The sequence below is a fragment of the Camelus bactrianus genome, chromosome 1 (genome assembly GCF_048773025.1).
Source record: "Camelus bactrianus isolate YW-2024 breed Bactrian camel chromosome 1, ASM4877302v1, whole genome shotgun sequence".
Lineage (NCBI taxonomy): Eukaryota > Metazoa > Chordata > Mammalia > Artiodactyla > Camelidae > Camelus > Camelus bactrianus.
The window spans coordinates 11655023-11673444 of NC_133539.1; the positions used below are offsets into that span (position 1 = coordinate 11655023).

The 18422-nt window shown below is 44.0% G+C and overlaps 1 pseudogene; it reads left to right on the plus strand.

Annotated features, from left to right (window-relative positions):
- Positions 1-6404: 6404 nt before the first annotated feature.
- Positions 6405-9618, plus strand: LOC105070250 (large ribosomal subunit protein uL29 pseudogene; annotated as a pseudogene).
- Positions 9619-18422: the final 8804 nt, after the last annotated feature.

Consider the following 18422-nt stretch of genomic DNA (forward strand, 5'->3'; position numbering starts at 1 on the left):
GGGCATGAGAGAGGCTTTCCGTGGAATTGAAGGAGGAAGGATGACTAGGTTGGAGGTGACAGACTTTAAGCTTATAAACACACATCTGTGCAGCTGCTTTGCAACGCCTGTCACTCTCTGTATTTGAGGAGGAACTGTTTAGGGGAGAAGAGCATTGCTGGATGGGTGACCTGATTTGTTTCCTTTGTTTCCTTCTGGCCCAAACTGGGCAGGTAGCCCTGACCCACAAGGTCTTAAACTGCCTGAAAGGAAATCCATTTGCTGATAGAGAAGATACACTTAGAGATAAAGAAGAGAATGTTTTGTTTACTGCTTCCCCTGCTGCTGGGCCCTGGCTTAGTCAGAGTATTAAAGAGCTGGTGACTGGACCACACTCCTCCTGTGTCTGAAATCTTACCCTTGGAACTCAAACCGGACCATAATTAGAGTGGTTATTGTTTTCTAATTGTTTTATCTGCATTCATTTTTCTCTCCCCAATCCAATGGGACTGAATTTTACTCATTGAGGACAGAGTTCATGACTCCCCTTTCCACCACAATTGGACTCAATAAATATCTGGCTGAAAGAGAAAGAAAAGTACCATATGATATCACTTTTATAGGGGATCTTAGAAAAAGACAAATGAACTTATTTACAAAACAGAAACAGACTCACAGACATAGAGAAAAAATTTATGGTTACCAGGGGGTAGAGGGGGTAGGAAGGGATAAATTGAAAGTTTGAAGTTTGTGGATACTAACTACTACATTATAAAATAGATATACTGTATAGCACAGGGAACTATGTTCAATATCTCCTGGTAACCTATAATGAAAAAGAATCTGAAAACGAATATATGTATGTATGTGTATGACTGAAACATTATGTTGTACACCAGAAATCGACACAACATTGCAAACTGGCTGTATTTCAATAAAAAAATGCAAAAAAAACCCCATAAAAATTAAATATCTGGCTGAAGGATTAAAGAGGGATTTCATTTCCATAATTTATATTCTTCCTCTTTCTTAAAAGGATGTGATGAATATAACTGAATTTTTATTTTGAGAAATATTTTAAATAAAAGTCATACACCTAGTGCATTGGTATTCCTGCTTACTCTGGAAGAAATATCTGTATCAATTGTCACTCTTCTCATCCCCCTTCAGTCCCTACTCTCATCTATTTCTCTCTGTGAATGAATGCCTGTTGGTGTTTAAGTACTGAGGTCTCATCCACCTCCTTGTGAGCTGGGATGTTTAGAATCATCCGTCTGGGGCTTCCCATCTCAGATGTATTAACACTGTAGTGTGTGTATCAGCAACAGCCTGCCAGACTGTTGAAGGAACAGACACGGAGCTTCCACTCTTGTTTCTGTTTGTGTAGGTAGAGGAGACATTTCCTTGGGGGAGACTTGACAACTTAAGAGGGTGGAGACTGGGACTTGGAAGTTATTGAGGAGATTCCAGTTCTGGGTTGGACTTGGTGACCTCTAAGATCCTTTCTGTATCTTCAGATTTTGTGATAAGTGGCAGGGTGGGGCGTGGTGGGGGTCTGTGGCTGACATGGATGATTTCAGCCCCATCCCTTACCTCTGGGAGTGTCAACACCTGGCCAGGAGTAGGTGGGAGAGTCAGCTCTGAGATACATCAGGGTGAAGGGGGAACTGGCAAAAGTGCCTCCTTGTTTCCCCTTGGACCTTCATGCTCTTTGAATGTCTTATTCATCTTTGTCTTGATCTTAGTAGATACTCAGTGTTTGTTATTTGAATAATAAATTGTCTGTAGCTTAAATTCCCTCTGCTGGGAGTCTTTAAGACCCTTTATTTTTAGAACTTTCCACTGCGCTTTATAAGTATGGCACAAACTTTCTAGAAAGTTGAGAGGCGGGAAACCTTCCCGAAGAGTCTAATAACCTGGGTTTCCCCCACCCTCCCTCTCCCCAACCTTGCTTTCTAGAAAATGCCTGTGTCAGCATGAATACGTTCCAGTGGGTGTGAGCAGTTTCAGTTCAAGGTGAGGCCAGGAAGCCTAGGCTGCTGGGTTAATAGGCAGGAAGTGTGAGGAATCTGGGGGGAGCTTATGGGTGTGTGGAGCTAGAGGCAGCTGCTGCCGGGGTGACTGTATCTGAGCAGGAGTGTGTCAGATGGATCCTCTGTGCCGGAGCCTCAGGGGTCTAGTCCTGAGTGGGTGACCTGGAGAGCTTTGGAAGTTCTTGAAAGCTTGACAGACGATTAGGATCAAGAAACATCGAGACGACAAGCTTTTGCGACTCTCACAGGGATACTGTGAAGGTCAAGTACATGATGAGCTATGTGACCCCAAACTCGCTGGAAGGATTCCCTTGTATGGAGCTCGAGGTCTGTGTGAGAGTTGGGAAGTTATCATATCATCTTAGAAGGAAGGGGAGTCATGGGACATTCCCCGGGGAACCTCCTCTCCAGGTGATATGCCTGGATTTCTCTATTCAGATTGACCTAAAAGGTTTAGAAGGTCATTAATTTGCCAATTGAACTCAGTGTATACAGCCCCTGACCAGAGACAAAATAGCTGCATGTAAACTGGCCTAGGAGTTTCCAGAAGTTTCTGCTGTGCAGTGTGCATTCATCAGAGCCAGTTGAAACAGGTGATTGGGCCTTTGGCCTCATTTGGTTACGCCGTCCGCTCTCCAGGCCTCCACCTGCTTCCCATCTTTCCCCTCAGTCTGCAGCTGTAGGTCTGCAGATCTAAGCCTGTTTGCTAACTCATCTACCCAGGCCCCGGGGTGCTGTGTGGGCATCACCTCTGCCAGCCAGGCCTTAAAGCTTGCATAGCACGGTGGGAAGTGCCCAGGTGATGAGGTCAGGTGGACCAGGTTCTGAGTTACCAGGTGAGAAGGTCAGGTAGGCAGGATCCAGTGTTCCTAGGGGATGAGGTCAGGTTAAGCCGGTTCAAACTGATCAAGTGATGAGACCAGGCAGACCAGGTTCCCTGGGAGAGCTACTTAACATCTTGCCTCCTCAGTTTCTGTCTTCACATGGAAGATGGGTGGTGATACGTGTCCCTGGTGTAGGGGTTAATAGCACAGCTCTGACTTCAAACTGCCTGGGTTTGAATTCTGGCCCCATCAACTACTAGTGGTGTGACTTCAGGCAGGTCACTTCATTCTGCCTCAGTTTGTTCATCTGTAAAATAGGCTTAAATAGTGTGTGTCTCGCCAGAATGTTGGGGGAAGTAAATGGCTTCTCCCATCTATGATAAAAGCCTAGTAGTGCAAGGTGGACACCAAGTGCCATGTAAGTTTTGGCTCTAATGAATGATCTAAAGGGGCATTACACAAATAAAATTAATATAAAACACTTGGGCAGAGTTTGGGCTCAGTACGCTTTACCTCATTTGCTGATTAACCTTGGCAGAGAGTAAACTCTGATTATATTTCCTGACTTCCCATTGGATCTTCCATTTTCTTGTTTCAAAGCTCTCGGGATCAAAATCATCATCAGCAACTGAAGGGAAATCTTGGTGCTCGTTGCCACCTAGCAAGGGAAGAGCACTGAGCTTCTGAGTTAGACAGGATGGACTTCTGGGTCCTGGTTCTGGTATTGGCTAGCCATGGAATTTGACCCTGAGTCTTAGTGTTTTTTCATCTGAGCAATGGGAATTAGGATGCTGGGAGGTGAATCCTGGCATATATTATTATCTCCACTTTATTAATGAGCACACAGGTTCAAAGATTTGCCCACAGTCACACAGTTAGTCTAGAAGCTCTTCACATTGTCCAGGATTGTCATAGAGTTTTTCATGCGATTGCTCTGAAATGATGGTCTTTTTTCCTTCATTTTCAAAGTCCAGACATCCTCCTTAAAAGAGTCTTAATTGAGTGGTTCATGTGACTTGTCCTCCGTTGAGAAGAATTTTCTGTTGCTTATAGAAATCCATTGTGTTCCTGTAGATCTCTCTTAATTGCACTATCTGGGATTTTTTCTGCAAAAGCATTTAACTATTCAGTTCATTAAGCTATATTTAACAAAAATTGCATCTAATAAAGTTTCAGGGCACCCTTTTTATGTCTTGGTGCTGTATCTCTGTTGTTTGGTAACATTTGTAGAGAGGAATTAAATATAACTTAGATTGTTTTATTTGATTTACTTCCCTTTGTAGGTACCTTTTGTAAGGTGTGAAAAGTTGCAAAGAGAAATCTCATTTTGCAGAGGAATTACTGCTGTTTAAAAACATGGTATTGGGTGCCGGGACAAAGCTGTTTAAAGCCTTGAATGATGACAGTCCATTGAAAATGATTGAGGATGTGCTAAGATTTGTTTTACAGATGGATGGTGAATTATAGCAGTTGCTCCTAAATTTAAACAATGGATTTTGTGGTTGTAGCTTAAAAATGTGTCACATTAATATACTGGGTAGTATTAATTTCTAGGATAGGGAAGCAAAATCTTAATTTGTTATTTAAATTGTTTGAAGTGAAAGAAACGTTCTAGTTATCACTATTTTCAGCTCTTGCTATGTTATTTCCAGTCATCCCATTTGGATAAAACTATTTGCAAAGGACTACTTTGGTTGAAAAAATGGGCTTTTCAGATGTTGCCGAACACTTGTGCTAGAAACATCCTTTTAGAGGACTGGTGGTCCAGTTCACTCACTGCCGATGGGGAGCCTGAGGCTCAGTAACCATGGCTTCTCTAGAATATGAACAAGTATGTTTAATAATTTCATAGTAGGGATATGTTTAATAATTTCTTAACATTGGGAGTTCTTGCTCACCTTTACTTTTTCTTTTTCTTTTTTTTGTAAACAACAGAAATTTATTTCTTACAGTTCTGGATTTGGAAATCCAAGGTCAGGGTGCCAGCATGGTCAGGTTAGAGTGAGGGTCCTCTTCCAGGATGCAGACTTCTCAGTGAGTTTTCACCCTCACCCTGCAGAAGCAGGTGAGGAATCTGGAGTGCTTCACCTTTACTTCTTAGAGGATCAATTGTGAATGTGTGTTTCACATCACATTTGTGATGTGAAAACCAAGGCTCAGAGAGGTTAAGTAATTTGCTCAAGGTAACACAGCTAGTGAGTGTTGAAGCCTTAGGTTTTCTGAAATTCTAGAATCTGATCTTTAAGAAAAATCCCAGAACCTTTTAATTTTTGGTAATTTAAACTAAGACATCCAGCTTGATATTTTGTCAACTTTTTGTTATTTCCAGTTATCTGGCCATAAAATAGAAAGTCTAGTTCGTACAGGGAACTATATTCAACATCTTATAGTAACCTATATGAAAAAGAATATGAAAATGAATATATGTATGTATATGTATGACTGAGACATTATGCTGTACACCAGAAATTGACACATTGTAAACTGACTATACTTAAATAATTTAATAAAAATTACATAAGAAAAAAAAAAGAAAGCCATCCTCATTAAGAATTTTAGGAGGAGGGATTCTTTTTAGAGAAAGTGGCAGAGTTGAGGTAATTAAGAGTAAATCTAGCAATCTATCCCTTCTTAAGAAGTTCAGGAAAAAGCAATCACAAAGCCACGTGATGTGTGAGCTCACGCACTTAGGGAAGGAGAGAAATTGAGCATGGATCATTTATTAAGCACCTGCTCTGTGGCAAGCTGTGTTCTTTCACTCATGCTGTGTATAAACCCCTGACATTAGTAAGGCATGGGTCCTTTCCAGGATTTACTGTCTCGTTATGAAGCAGGTGTTCCTTCACCTGTGGAAAAGGCGGCAGAAGCCTGGAGAGTTTTTAATTGGTCCAGTGCGGGGAGTTGGTGGGCGAAGCCAGTCTTGAATTCAGCTTCTGATGCCAAGAGCAGGGTTCTTTCTCCTACCCCACAGCTTATGTTACACAATGTTTCTTTATGTTTATATGCCATATAAATCTCCAGTCGGATGGCTGGGAAGTGCTTTTGGCTGGCTTTGTTGCTTCAGCTGTCTGGAAGGAATGGCTTTCATAAACACGGAGAGCGAACTGGATTTTCACTTTGGGATAATTCATATTACAGAAGTGGGAAAGGTCATTACCACGGGAATTCCATTAATCCCTGAAGCAGTGGGTCCTAAATGAGTTGGCCTGCCCTAGGATGGTCACATTTTTTTCACTGTTGGTATTAAATACCACAGACACTTTTTTAAAAGAAAAGTTCAATGAACGTAAATTTAAACTCAAAAAGAAGGGAAAAATAAAACGTTACCCATAAACTCATTATTCTTAAACAGCTATTGCTAGTGTTTCTGTTTTTAAAAAAAATTTTTGTGGTATTACACATAGCATAAAATTGACCATTTTACACATTTTTAAGTGTCCAGTTCAGTGATATTAAGTACATTCGCATTGCTGTACAGCTGTCACCAATATCCATCTCCAGAACTTTTTCATCTTCCCAAACTGAACTTCCATACCCATTAAACAACCACTCCCCCTTTCTCCCTTCCCCAATCCCTGACAACTGTTATTTTATTTTATGAGTTTGACTATTCTAGATACTTCATATAAGTAGAATCATAAACAGTATTGGTCCTTTTGTGACGGGCTAATTTCTTAGCATCATGTCCCCAAGTTTCATCTATGTTGTAGCAGGTCATAATTTCCTTCCTTGCTGAGGCTAAGTAATATTCCATTGTATGTGTATGCTATATTTTGTTTATCTCGTCATCTGATGATGGACACTTTCATCGTTTCCCTGTCTTGGCTGTTGTGAATAATGCTGGTATGAACTTAGGTGTACAAATATCTATCCGAGTCCCTGCTTTCTGTTCTTTTGAGTGTGTACCCGGGAGTGAATTAGTGGATCATTCATGATAATTCTGTATTTAAGTTTTTGAGGAACTGCCACACCGTTTTCCACAGTGGCTGCACCAGTGTACGTGCCCACCAGCAACGCACAAGGGTTCTGATTTCTCCCCATCCTTGCCATTACACGCTATTTTCTGTATTTTGATAATGGCCATCCTAATGGGTGTGAAGTGATACCTCATTGTAGCTTTGATGTGCATTTCCCTAGTGGTTAGTGATGTTGAGCATCTTTTCATGTGCTTGTTGTTCGTGTTCTACAATACTATTGTTATTATTTAACCATGTTATTGTTAGTATTTTCCTTCTGGTGTTTACCTTGGCGTCTGTTTTTCTTTTTTCTTTCCTGAATGTAATCATGGTGAACACAAAACTATGTTCAGAATATTCTATATTTTCCACCAACTATCTTCATCAACAGGTTTCGTGTGGCAGCAATGTGCGAAGGTATATCTCAAACCTACCCAATTGGTGCTATTTTTAGTGGTAATTTTCGCCACGGCAAATTCTTCTCCTTAGGAAACCCAGGAACACTGGGATGTTAGCAGCCATCTGTTGGTAATATTGCAGGGCCAGGCACACTGTGGATTTCAAATAGAAGGCTCTGGGGTTTATTATGAAGTGAAAGGAGTCTTAGGACCAGTTATAACTTTTCTGATGCCTGGAGGTTTGGAGACAGCCTGTCCATGATATGTATGATATGTAACTTGGACCCTCAATGAATGGGTTAATTGCATTGCTTTGATTCCTAAACAGAAAATAGTGTTTGTGGGATGAGCAGACCTTTCTCTCCCAAGGTGGTGTTCTAAACTTCCTTTTGTCTTTTATTTGGAATCTGGAGTGTTTTTCATAGAAACAATGACTTTCCCAGGCTGTCCCTGAGGACCATAGAACCCACATGTCTATTCACTGGAGCTGGCAAGGCATGCTGGGAAGATCAGACTGATGGAGTCTGCACTTGGCTTTGTCCCATGCCTCTGACTGCCCGTCCCGCTGAGCCCAAGTTTCCTAGTCCATACCATGGAAATAGGACCTGTCAGCATGTGTTGTTGTTCAAAAAAGAAGTGAACTGATTAATGAGTGTATTAGTTTCCTAAGCCACAAATTTGATGGCTTAAAATAGTGCTAATTTCCTTCCAGTTCTGGAAGCCAGAAGTCCAAAATCAGCCTCACTGGCTCAAAATCAAGATTGTCGGCAGGGGTACACTTCCTCCAAGACTCCAGGGGAGAATCTGTACTCTACCTCTTCCAGCTTCGGGTGGCTGCCCGCGTTCCTTGGCTTGTGGCCGCATCACTCCCGTCTGCCTCTGTGTGCCTTCTCCTCTTATATCTTTGAAATCTCCCTCTGCTTCCATTTTATTAGGATACTGGTGATTGCATTTTGATTAAGATCCTTAACTTATATCTTTTCCCATGTAGAGTAGTATTCATAGGTTTTGGGAATTAGGGTTTGGGAACATCTTGGGGGGGGGACCTTTTTTAGCCTTCCACAATGAGGAAAAATCGTAAGAGTATTCTCCACCAGAGGCTGTATGTGATTGTGATTGTCTTAGCTCCTTACACAGGTCACCTGCGATCACGTGGTGGAGCAGGGAAGAGTTACGGCCTTAACCCCTTCACTGTGAGTATGTGGGCGCCTGGCACGGTGCCTAGCAGAAGACAGGAGCCCAGTACATACCAATTTTTTATGTTTCTAAGAAGTTTCTGCTACACTGCCCTGACTTTCATTCAGTTTTATTTTAATGTCCTTTTGTCCATTTCTTCTTCTCCTTCATTTCCTCCTCCTCCCCCCTCTTCTCCTCCTCCCCCCCTTCTTCTTAATGCTGGATGAGCTTAGTTGGGTAGGCACCAAGAGCATACTGAGTTTTACACGGCTGGGACTTGGGATCAGGAGGTGAGAGGACAGGGTGCCACATATTGTGGGTTAATCACACGAGGGTGGTTTCTTCCCTTTGGGAGCCCATGGGGATGGTTCCCGTGGAGCCAGTGAAGACCCCTTGTGAGACACAAACCCCTGTCATTCCCAACATTTCTGAGTATGTTTTCACTGCCCAAGGGATCTTACGTTGGACCATGGTCATGACCGGGAGCCCTGCATTCTTTTCTGTTAATCACTTGCTCCATGGAAATCGTGACCAGCTCCAGTTTCGTCCTGTAGGAATGGGTGTTGCTGTCACTGTGTGCCTGAAAGTATGTGGTGGTGGACAGCTGATAGCCTGTGAAGCTGCTGATTTCACACTGCCCTCTCTGATTCTAAAAGAGGTTCCTTAGGTTAATTCAACAAGCATGTGTTTATCGGATACCAGACTCTGAAGGGCTTGTAGGACAGAGGGCCTAAGCTTAGTGGGTAGAGGTGGAATAAGGTATTGACTTAAAGCTACGGCAGTGGGTGCCAAGCTTGAAGGGACGTCAGAATTTGCTTTAACAAGAAGTCTTGTTACTTTCCCTCCAAGAAGGGGGTGGCAGCAACTTGTACAGCCATGACCAAGATTAAGGCTCGAGACCTTTGCATCAAGAAGAGGGAGCTGCTGAAACCCGTGGAGGACCTGAAGGTGTAGCTGTCCCAGCTGCGTGACACTAAAGTGACAGGCGGTGTGGCTTCTGAGCTCTCCAAGATCCGAGTTGTTCACAAATCCATTGCCTGTGTTCTCACCGTTATTAACCAGATTCAGAAAGAGAACCTCAGGAAGTTCTATGAAGACAAGAAGTACAAGCCCCTGGATCTGCAGCCCCGGGAAACGCGCGCCACGCGCCGCCAGCTCAGCAAGCAGCAAGAGAACCCGAAGACCCAAGGCTGAGAAGCAGCAGTGGAAGGAGCAGCTGGACCCACCGCCACGGTCTGCAGTCAAGGCCTGAGCATCCAGGCGCCAATAAAACAGACTGGGTGGGGGTGGGGTGGGGTGGGGTGGGGGAGGTGGGAGGAAGCCCTGTTAAAGCCCAGAGTTTCTGATTTAGCAGGTCTGCGGTGGAGGGCAAGGATTTTGATGTTGGTGCTGCTGGTCCAGGGACCACACTTTGAGAAGCGCTGTACCCGGGGCCTGGAGGACAGAGTATGTAACCCGACCTAGAGGTCAGAAGGGCTTCACAGAGGTGGGGGTGGTTCCAGCTGGCCTCGGAAGGATGGGTCGGATTTTCCTAGACGGGCAAAGGAAGATGGGGGCGTTTCAGGGAAATGAGGTGTGTCTGGCGGGGTGGGGGTTGGTGGTGGGTTGTGATTTTGGAGGGCTGGCCTGTAAGTGGAGAGTGAAGAAAGGGGCAAAGGTGGAGAATAAACTCTCCTGTGCCCATGGAGCCAGCGTCCACCCCTTGGAGGGTCTTTTGGTCTCGGGTTTCTGTAAAAGTGCCATCGCGTCTACGGAAATCTCAGGGTGCTCTTTGGCCAAGAGTTGCCAAACCCGGTGAGGCTGTTCCACCCACTTCTGTGTCGGAATCTCGAAATGGGTTTGGAAGCTGCTGTACGTGTGTGATAGGAGTAAAGAGGGTTGGAAGCAAGAAGAAATGTGGCTGCGTCTCGCTTTCCATCTCTCCCAACTTAGAACACAGGCTTTCCGGTGGAACAAAGTCGGCTTTGTCCTGGGGCCCCACCGGCTTCGGGCGCCAGGAGGCCTGCTTTTTGCGGAGAGAGGGCAGCTCAGCCACACGGGCAGGGACCAAACCCAGACCTACGGGCGCGGGCTCTGCAGTTCAAATCCTGAAGGATTTTAGGGCTGTGGTTGGATCAAGATTGAAATCAAAATGAATTTTTTACTTTCTTTCCACCTTGTAGCTTAACATTTTTAGCAGCCGTATTCCTGACCCTGAGCGTGGGTGGCTCACCTTTAGACTCCTAGAAACAGGAACCTAGAATTTGCATTCTCTCGTTCAACCAGTTTGGTTGGATAATTGCCTTTTCAGTTGAAAACAGTTTTTACTTTTAGTCCTGGGTTTGTATTACATTTTGAGGCAAACATCTTTGATTTTACAGTCAGTGAATCTATTCTTAATTTCAAGTCTTAGATCATGAGGTGGAGGGAATTTGGGATAAGGTGGGGGGGGGCGGTCAGAGCAGAAGTACAAGGGGATTTTTTTCTCCCGAGTAATGCCCCTTTGTTGCAGTCCTTTGGAGAAATGTGCTGGAACATTGGTTTTGCAAGTAAATTTGGTTTGATGTAAAGACAGCAACTGACAGGAGTGATTCCTATATGAGAGACTTCTTTAAAACAAATTCAGTTTCAGTTTTTTGACAAGGGTGTGTTCTAGTTTCCAAGGAGCTTATTTTGACAGTCTTGATTCTTTGCTAAAGAACACGGAAGAATGACTAGTGCTGAGAGGGTGGGAGTTTGGGTTATCGACCCTCCTGGTGGCTACACTGTAGTGATTAAGAGTCTATATTGTGGTGATGGATGCTAACCAGACTTATTGTGGTGAGCATTTGCAATGTATACATATATTGAATTAATATGTTGTATATTTAACTAATATAATAATGTTATGTTCAATTAAATCTCAATTAAAAAATGATTATGAATGTTTGCATTTTGCAAGATGGTAGCACTGAAACTCAAAAGGAATTTTGCTTAATGATGAACACAGGCATCTGAAATACTGAGAAAATTGACTAAGAGATTAATTCTCAGCTGCACGGTCTAGTGGGGGAAGAGCACAGAGCTCAGTTGCCTGAGCTTGAATACCAGCTCTAAGACCCTGAGAAGCCACTTGTCCAATGTTAAGTGACTTCTCAGGGTCTTAGTGTCCTCACCTGTAAAATGGGCATATTATATAGTTCATCTGTCTTACAGGGTCATTGTGAAGATTAAATGAGTTAATATCTGTGAGGAGCTTAAAGCAGTGCCTGGTGCATGGTACATGAGTATGTATGGAACATATATGTGTGCATGTGTGTAAATGTTTATTAAAATAAATCGCTTTCCACAGACTCACAGACATAGAGAACAAACTTATGATTACCAGAGCGGAAGGCGGTGGGAAGGGGTAAGTTGGGAGTTGGAGATTTGTAGATACTAACTACTGTATATAAAATAGATAAACAACAAGTTTATGCTGTACCAAGCACAGGGAACTATATTCAATATCTTATAGTAACCTATAATGAAAAGGGATATGAAAATGAAAAACAATCACTTTTTAGATAAGAATGATGTTGAAAAAAAATGTTAAACTTTACTGACTTTTTAGCACAGAGCTATTAGCCCTCTTGAAACCCTACATAGTCTTTAATGTTCAATTTCTAGTTCTAGAATGTTCTCATTTTCTCTGTGTTTAGAGAAGATTATCTTAGACTTTGGAAAAGAGAAGAAGGCACTGGGGGTTTTCCTCAGAATTTAGTCCCTGACTGAAGTTAAATAGTTTGAGGGAAAAAAAGAGCAGGAAGAGTCTTCTAGAGGGTTGGTTCTGTGGTTTATAACTGTGGGTTGTAAGGCATTTGCTGGTTTATTAAGGGCTGTCTTGATAACATTTAAAAATTGCAGTAAATGTATATAAAATAGATAAACAACTAGTTTATAATGTATAGCACAGGGAACTATATTCAATATCTTGTAATAACCTATAATGAAAAAGAATATGAAAATGAATATATGTATGTATATGTGTGACTGAAATATTATGCTGTACACCAGAATTTGACATAACATTGCAAACTGACTATACGTTAATAAAAAAAGAAAGGAAAAAAATTGCAGTAGAATAAAAAATTTCAGTGCACCTCACCTGATAAAGGTAGGTGTCATGTAGGACATTGTGTTACATACTTGTGGGCTAGGTTTATCATTGGACCGTAACTCACTGCCCTCCTTTGTATCACCTGCCAGGATAGTGTCTCTTGTCTGCCTCTGCCAGTCAGTTCCAAATACCTATCAGTTTCACATGGGCTCTCGAATTAGATTTTCTAAAAAATATTTTCCCCCTTGCCCTAGCAACCAGGTGTAAGCTTGGGGTTTTAATACTTTTGGAATTTTTTTTTAATATTAAACTTTTCCTCATGGCACTTTGGTGAATTTTGAGGTTGCACATGATCAGTCCAGGGTCGGGGAGGCCTGATCCAAGAGTTTTAGGGATGTCATGCACAACTGAGAGAAGCATGCTTTGGTGTCATAACTCTTTGTTAGGATCAATCAAACAGTTTTATAACTTTGACTCTATGCCAGACATACAGTCTTTATAAATATTACCTCATTTGATTTTTATAATAGTATGAACTAGATGATGCCATCATCATCACCCCCCATTTTACAGATAAGGAAAGCTGAGGCCCCGAGGGCATGACTTGGCCAAGGCTGGGTGACTGGTAACTGACAGAGCTGGGATCTGAGTTCAGGCATTCTGGCTATAGAGACAGTGTTGACAGTCACTCTGCTGCATTATAAAATAAAACTTTTGAATTTTATTTAAAGCTAGTAATTAAAAAAATTGAAGTATAGTTGATTTACAAAGCTAATAATTTTGATTGAGGCTTTCTACTCATTGCTAAGTGGCTTCAGAGTTCAAACCTTCAGTGCCATCCACCTGCTCAAGCCGGGTCCTAAGGTTGGTTCTTAGGGTTGCACTAACAAAGTCCTACAAACTGGATGACTTCAAAGAACTCAGATTTATTCTATCACAGTTCTGGAGGCTACAAATCCAAAATCAAGGTGTTGGCAGGGCCTGGCTCCTTCTGAAGGCTCTGGGGGGTAGTCTGTTCCTTTCCTCTCTCCTAGATTCAAGGTCGCTGAAAATCCTTGGTCTTCCTTGGCTTGTTGGCTTGTCACTCCAGTCTTTGCCTCTGTCAGGACACCAGTCATATTGGAGTAGGGGCCCACTCTGTTCCAGTGTATCCTCATTTTAACTGGTTACAGCTGCAATGACCCAACTGTAAAATGTACACGTTTGCCAGATAAGGTCACTGTTATGGGCTGGACTGTTTATCTGCGTCCCCCACCTTCACATGTTGAAGCCTCAGCCCTCAGTAGTACAGAATGTGACTGTATTTAGAGGTGGGACCTTTAAAGAAGCAATGAAATTAAAAATGAGGCCCTTAGAGTGGGCCCTAATCCAGTCTGACTGTTGTCTTTATGAGAAGAGGAAATTTGAACATGCACAGTGACATGCATGAACGTAGAGGGACCACATGAGGACACAGTGAGAAGGTGGCCGTCTCCCAGTCAAGGAGAGAGGTCTCAGGAGAATCCAGCCCTGCCAAAGCCTTGATGCCAGACTTCCAGCCTCCAGAGCTGTGGGACAATAAATGCAACTTGTTGAAGCCACCCAGTCTGTGGTACTTGGCTATGACAGCCCTAGCCGACAAATACAGTCACACCCACAGGAAACAGGCTTAGGACTTCAGCATAACCTTTCTAGGGGACACAACTGAACCCATAGCGTCAGGGTTTGATTTCACCTTTCAGGTTAGGAGGGCCTTCAATGACCATCCTCAAAGAATGCTGGTTCTGGTCTCGGGGTATATGGAAGGGCAGCTTTTCACATCGTTCCAGCCTGGGTACTAATAAACATGCCTCCTGCGGCTTGGGGAGGCCCCTAGAGGCGGAGCTCAGCGGCTGACTCATCCTCCAAGTCTGCGGCTTTGAGAAGCACATGGGAACTTGCTGGTAGCAAGGGTTGTCATTTTAGGTAGTGCGCCGCCTAGAGGAGAACAGCGCCGCCTTCACCACCAGGGAAGGGCCGCTGACTTCATCCCTTTTAGAGATGATCTTCCTCTGACAGCCCGGCCAAAGCACTGGGGGTGGGTCTGGCGAGCACTGCTCGCCCCTCCCCTCCTGCTGGCCACGCCCCTCCTGCTGGCCCCTCCCCTCATATGGCCCCGCCCCTCCTCTTCCCCTACCTCTCTGGACTCTCAGGTCCTCCAGGGGAATGGGAGAGGCACAGCTCCCCTGGGGAAAGGGATGAGGCATCGCTATGAGGCGCCAGGTTATTTTTGCTTCCTTCCTGGGTGTGGGTGTTTGTGTTAACAGCGGCGGAGGAGGCGCGGTGACGGGCGCTGGAACACTTGGGTGCTGGCGGAGCGGGTGGGAGGTGGCGCCTGTGCCAGGCAGGTGACTTGGCGTTCACGTGGCCCCGGGGGCTTTGCAGGGCTCTGGGCGAACCGGATTTGCTCCTCTGTGCTGGGGATCCCATTCGGTCCTCCATGTCATATGTGGGGGCGCTGCCTGACCGTGGAGTGGTGGCCCCTTAATGGTCCCTGCGGGGGACCCCCATCTCAGCAGGCAAACTTTGGTGGCATTTCTGAGGAATCGTTGTTCGGGGTGCTTTCCATCCCCCCTAATCTCCATCAAATATCCCCCTGGTGTGTTTAAACAAGAAAATCTTGGGGAAGACAGTGTGCTCGCTCCCACATCTCTGGGGTCCAGTCTCAACTCGGCGCTCACTCCGCTAGAAGTACGTGTATGCATTATGTTGGAGGGGGCAGGGTGAGTTATTAGCAGTTAGCCCAGTTTGCTAACTGTTCTGTGATGTGTCATACCCCGAATGCCAGTGGTGTCCCCGTTGCCCTTCTATGGGGACAATCTGGAACTGTCCCGGTGGGGGCAGTTGGAAAAGCCCCCGTGGGATATTGAAACCCAGGCGCTTGTTTATCCAGCCCAAGAAAAGATGCACAAGATTGCTAGTCTAGGGCTTTTCCCACATTCAGCCCTGTGTTAGTTTCCTGGGCTTCAGTAACAAAATCCTCCAAGCTGGGTGGCTTAAACAGCTTACAGATTTATTCTCATAGTTCAGGAGGCTAGGAGTCTGAAATCAAGATGTTGGCAGAGTCCTCTCTTCTGAAGGCCCTAAGGAAGACTCCTTCCTTGCTTCTTCCTAGCTCCTGGTGGCTCTCAGCAATTCTTAGATTTCCTCTGCTTGCAGCTGCATTGTTCCAGACTCTGCCTCCTTTTTCACATGCCCTTTCTTTGGGTCTGTCTCTGTCCCCAAATTTCCCTCTGCTTGTAAAGATATGAGCCATTGGAATAGGGCCCACCCTAATCCAGTGTGACCTTATCTTAATTCAATCATCCACAAAACCCCAATTTCCAAATAAAGTCACATTCCCAGGTTACTGGGGTTAGGACTTCAGCATATCTGGGGGGCCTATTTGACGGACACAGTTGGGCCTACAACACCCCCCGCCATGCCATTGCGTTGCCACTCTAAAATGCCTTCCTGTAGTATGATTAATGTTACAGGCACTGCTGCCGGCATCAATTTTATTATTGTCTTTCTGTTTCTTTCCCTCTTATTTGAGCTCAGAGTCATTCTTTTTATTAAGTGTTCCCTTCTGCCCTCCCCTGATAAATCTTTTTAGTCATTATTTGCTTTGTCAGCCTCTGATGACAGCACACTTCTATCTGGACATTTCTGTGCCTTTCCAGGGAGGTGCACACTCTCCTTCAATCCTGCAGAGCACTCACCATGGAGACAAACAGGTATTTGCCTGTGATCCGATTCCTGTCTCTCTGTCTCACTAAATTGCAAACCCCAACAAGACGGGGGATCATGACTTTAGCTCATAATTGATTGTGCCCCTGGTACCTAGCCCGAGGCTGAGCATATAGCTAGTGTTTTTAAATATTAGTCAAATGAAAAAGAAAACTTGCTTTTCTATTAATTATGGTTAGGGAGAAGTGTGAAGTAATTTTAAAGAGATACACTTGCCTCCCCCCAAAATTAAAAATAGGATTACCATATGATCCAGCAATTCCACTTCTGATATATATCCAAAAGTATTGAAAGCAGGGACTTGAAGAGGTATTTGTACACCCATGTTCATTGCAGCAACATTCACAATGGCCAAAAAAGTAGAAGCAACTCAAGTTAACATTGATGGATGAATGGATAAATGAAATGTGGCATATATATGCAATGGAATATTATTTAACTTTAAAAAAAGGAAGAAAATTCTGACACATGGATGAACCTTGAAGACATTACATTAAGTGAGATAATTCAATTACAAAGAGGAATTCTGTATGATCCCACTTATATGTGGTACCCAGAATACTCACATTCACAGACATAGAAAGTTGAGTGGTGGTGGCCAGGGGCTGGGAGGAGAGGAGAATGGGGAGCTCTTGTTTAATGGGGACAGAGTTTCAGTTTTACAAAAAGGAAAGAGTTCTGGAGATGGATGGGGTGATGGTTGCACAGCAATGTGAATGTACTTAATATCTCTGAGCTCTGCACTTAAAATTGGTTAAGATGATAAATGTTATATTCTGTGTAGTTCCACCCTCCTCCCCGAGACCAAGTGATATGGAAGGATGCAAAAAAAAAAAAAAAAGCCCCAAAAAACCCCCAAAACAAAAAACCAAACCCACATTTCTGTGCATGTGCTATGTGTGTGAAAGAGAGTGAGTGGGTTTGGAGAGTGTTACAGAGGAAAGGAGGGGAGAGGTGAAAGGGGAGGCAGCCTGGGGAGGGGAGAGGGGAAAGCATCTGAGTGGTTACCAGTGCATCTGAGTGGTTACCAGTGCCTAGGGCAGTAATCTGAGCTCTGTCTCCAGCTAGCTGTGGGATCTTGAACAAATCAGTCATTGCCTGTTGTGGGCATCAGCTTTGAAAGGGAGTGGGGATAGTAACCTGGGAAGATCTTTCCAGCTCAAAAGACTTCAGAGGTTTTTAGCATCTGACCAGGTAACGCTGATGCACTGATTTTTTTCCCTCCACGGTTCTCTGCAGTGTCTGTCCTCGGTGGGGACTCTCCCAATCCTGCTGGCTCCAGAGGGTCCCAGTTTGCAGGAATTATCTTCCAGTCAAGAATTCCCAGTCTTTTTAATGGCACCCGTTAATTTGGTTTAAAAAGAACACATGTATTTTTTTTTTTCTCTCAACCTCTCTGCTTCTATCCAGTTGCCAGGTCTCCTACTTTTAAAATTTCCTTGGCCCCTTATCTTTCTTTTAACATTTATATTTGGTCTTCTTGGCTTCTAATTATTCATGCTACTCATAGCAAATTGTGTGTATAGCTAAGCTTTTTTGCATGACTTAGATCATCAAATCCTTATGTCAACACTGAGGTAGATTCATGATCTCTGTTTTATGGACAAGGAAACTGAGTGGTTAAGTAGCTTGCTTGGCCTTGAGGTCACCCAGCTAGTCAGTGGTCTAGTTGTGTTTGAACCTTGTTTGTTCTGAGCTATGTACGCACCGTGGATACTGCTCTAGGCAAATGCAGTCCTTCTGTGTCCTAGGTCCCTTTATGGTAGGGACAATATCTTTTTTATTTTTGGTACTTCTGAGATCTCCAGTACCGGCCTGTCAGGGACTAATACAATTTTTTCGAAGGTACTCGCTCATTTGAGTGATGGTTCCTGTCTCTCTGTGTCAGGGAAGTCATATCTCTAGTGCTGAGCAGACACAGTAGTCAAGTTCTTAGCTTCTGGGGAGAAGAATTAGTTCCTCTACAAGTTTCCTTTATGGACTAAAGGGCAGTTATTAGCAAGTGTGGTGTCCTGTGAAAAATGCAGGCTAATTTAACATCTGAAAGGATGACTCCGGAGCTGAGCCTAGGAAAGCCCAACGGGGCTCCCGCGTTTCCCCTCCACCGCAGAACCTCCCAGCAGCCTTTTTCCGCACCCGGAGACCCACACATGCAGAACTAGCCTTAGGTCCACTGCTTTGAGCTAACAGGGAAGTAGGAGGTTTCCCAGCTCTGGAAGCTTACATGTTGCAGTCTTCTCAAAACTAGCAGA